This window comes from Benincasa hispida, chromosome 10 (assembly GCF_009727055.1).
Source record: "Benincasa hispida cultivar B227 chromosome 10, ASM972705v1, whole genome shotgun sequence".
NCBI classification, from domain to species: Eukaryota; Viridiplantae; Streptophyta; class Magnoliopsida; order Cucurbitales; family Cucurbitaceae; genus Benincasa; species Benincasa hispida.
The window spans coordinates 35,902,291-35,905,963 of NC_052358.1; the positions used below are offsets into that span (position 1 = coordinate 35,902,291).

A 3,673-nucleotide genomic window follows, 5' to 3' on the forward strand; every position below is an offset into this window, starting at 1 on the left:
TCATATTACAACCTTTCTTCTCCAGCAACATTTCACAAAACGAAATAACCAATATAGCAACACTTAATGTCCAAATACTAGATGGTCAACGTTCGGTTACGAACATCTAAAAATAGTTCCTAATTGACATAATAATAGTCTATCAGTAGTAGAAAAAAAATCACTAATGAACATATCAATAGTTAAAAGTGATAGACATCTTTCGAAGACTCCAAAAAAAAAAAAAAGAACATGATAAGGCTATCAGAGATAAACTATAAAAATGGTCTACTGCTGATAAGAGTCTATCACACAGACTATGTATATGTGTGTATATTAGTGATAGACCAAAAATTTTAAAGAATGTTATATATTCAATATATATTTATGTGACATATTTGAAAATATGACAATAAATCGTGCTACCCAATACAATTATCCTTATCTTTTCTTTTCTTTTTTTCTTTTAAATATGAATTCTTGTAATATTTGAATTCATATAACCTCTAAAGAATGGTTCGGGATTGATGCGAGTAAAATCGAACTACATTGGGATTGATAGCTATACAATATAATTTTTACTATAACCACGATTTGTTCCATTATTTCAAATGAGTATACTCGTAGTCACATTACATTCTGTCATTAGTTTTTAAGGTCATATTTAAATTTCAAATATTATCATTTATTTACAATATGTGGGGTAAAGGAATCAAATTAGTTATTTCAAATTTGATAGTACAAACATTATGACAGTTGAACTATGCTCATTTTAACTCAGATGTTGTCAATTGCTACGTGCGTTCAAAATGACTTTCATGATTAGACGTGGTTTACACTTAGCTACCAATGGTTGAGCTTTAGGCATTGTGAGTCCTTTACCTTCACTCATGTCAATTAATGAGTTGTTCACTCTTTCCCATTCAAAGCTTTGTATCGATGATGCTAGAGTCAAACCAGCCACTCGTTGAGCCATTCCTACACCAGGACATGCTCTCCTCCCACTTCCAAATGGTATTAGTTTATATGAATAATCAACTTCAATCCCACTTGCATGTCTTTCAGGTTTAAAGCTTGCGGCATCTTCCCAAATACTTGAATCTCTATGAACAGCCCAAGCATTGATCAATATAATTGTATTACATGGAACATCATATCCTTCTATTTTACACTCTTCAAATAATGCACAATGTGGCACAAGCAAAGGAACATGTGGGTTAAGACGTAAAGTCTCAAAGATTATTCCTTAAAGGTAACTTAAATTTGGCAAATCAGCTTCATTAACTAGACGTTCATGTCCAATTGAACTGTCTATCTCAACTTTTGCTTTTTCTAATACCTCTAGATTGTTGAGCAATCGAGAAAGTGCCTATTCCGAAGTCACAGCTGTTGTATCGATCTGGGCTAATAATATATCCTACAAAAACCAAACACTCGTTGGAAGAAGGCGTAATTCAAAATATAGATTCAAGAAAGAGACTAGTTATTATTTGTTATTGATTACTACCCCTATTTATACTAGTTGACACTCTAAACTTTTGGTTAGGATTTTGTCAATGTATACTCTAAACATCTCTTAGAAGAAATTTGTCTAGAATATTGTAAACTTTAATGTTTCTAGAGATTGAATTTTGTTTCAACTAGGCCTAAGTATTTATTGTCCAAAATGTTTTTATATTGGATTCTATACATGCAAGACGCTGATATTAATAAGCCCATATTCCTAATAAGTCCAAGACATCCCATTCTTTTCACTAATGTCCAAAAGATTCCATTTCAAACAACACTTTCAAGATGTTGAGAGTACAAATTGAGAAGAAATTATCATATCAAAAGAAAAAAAAATAGATTACAAGTTTACTCCTAACATGTTGATGTCTATTTGATTTTTGAACTTTTAAGTGTTTAATAAGTTCTTCAACTTTCAATTTTGTGTCTTAGTAGTCACTAAACTTCATTTTGAACCTTCAAAAATTGTTTATATTTTATAGAGATATGTGAAATTAAAAATATATGTCTTATATCGTATATAGGTCAATAATCTATTAGATATAAAGAAAAATGAGAGATCTAATGGACAAAAATTGAAAGTTTAAGAATTTACTAGATAACTTTTACCATTTATGAGCATAGTGGATATATGAAATTGAAAATTTAAGAATCTATTTAGACACTCGCTAAAGTACTTTAGAAATCTATTTAGCACAAATTGAATGTTTTGAAACGTATTAGACACTTTAAAAGTTTAAAGACTAAATACACAAAATCTTGAAAGTTAAAGATTAAACTTATAATTTAACAATAAAAAAGAGAGAGAGAGGAGAATATATACTTGAATGAGTCCTTTGATAGTTTGATCGCTGTAATATTGAGGCTCAATGTTTTGCAAGCTAAGTAAATGATGAATCATAGTGTTCCCTCCATCATTTTGATTCCTAATCTCATCAACTAACTGTTGAAGAAATTCATCTGATGTCTTTGCAAGCTTCTTGACACTCCTCATAAAACCAGTTGGATCAATCTAATTCCACAAGGGTATGAAGTCTCCTGGATTAGTTGCCCCACCATGTGCCATAATTTGTATCACCAACTCCCTAAACTTGTTAGAATAATCTTCTTCATAAAACTTCTTACCACACACTATTCTCATAACAACATTCAATGTAAGATCTTGCAACAAAGGCTCCAATTCCGCTACTCTAAACACATCTTCCAACTTAGAGTAATTACTACATAACTTATATAGCAAACGTTCGATTTCATCTTCTCGAATTCCCGAGAACAATTTGAGGCGATTCGTTGAGAAAATCTCAAGAGAGCTGATTCGATGGAGGTTTCGCCAATGTTCGCCATAAGGAGAGACCCCATCGCGGTTTGATTGTATGCTAAGTACTTTGCAGTTTTCGTGAAAGGACGATTCGTAAGAATGATATAGTTCTTTGTAAAGCATTCATGCACGGCAGAGGGAGAAGAAACAACTGCAACAAGATGGGAACCGAATCGGAGAGAGAAGACATGGCCATATTTTTGGGAGAGGTTTTGAAGTGTTTGATGTACAGGATGTTTGAGGAGATGAAAATGGCCTATGAATGGAAGACAAAAAGGTGGGGTTGGTGGGAGGTTTAGGCTATGAGGTCGCAGAAGAAAGTTGAAGGCAAAGATGACGGACAATAGAAAGAAAAAATAGAAAGGAAGAGAACGTCCATTTGCGCTCACACTGCTTCGCTTTGATTTCTCTCCTTTTGAATATAGCTAAGGTTCAATATTATGCACAAATTTTAAAGGCAACTAAGAAAGCAACCTTTTCAACAACATACAAATATCTAGGGCATCAAGATAAAATTAATATTCATATTCACACATTCTTTTTATATTTCAAGATAAATTTAATAGAAGATTTAAACAACATACCTCTGGGTCATTAATGTATCTATAGGTCAGATATATCATTGATACATATTTTAATCCATCACTATATTTGAATGAAGAAAAATTGCAGCCACTCAAATTTTAACTTTTATCTACATCTTTTGAGTAGTTGGTGCAAGTATACATATACAAACACATATATGTATATCAAATTTACTTAAATTTTGGTGTAGTCGTTTTCTATAGGAGAAAATATGCAGCCACTCCAATACCCATGGATGCAAAATTTCAAGACATCATAATTTTAATTTAAACTATCTATAAA

General features: G+C 31.8%; 1 pseudogene; it reads right to left on the bottom strand.

Annotated features, from left to right (window-relative positions):
• Nucleotides 1–574: 574 nt before the first annotated feature.
• LOC120088687 lies at nt 575–3,185 on the bottom strand (annotated as a pseudogene).
• Nucleotides 3,186–3,673: the final 488 nt, after the last annotated feature.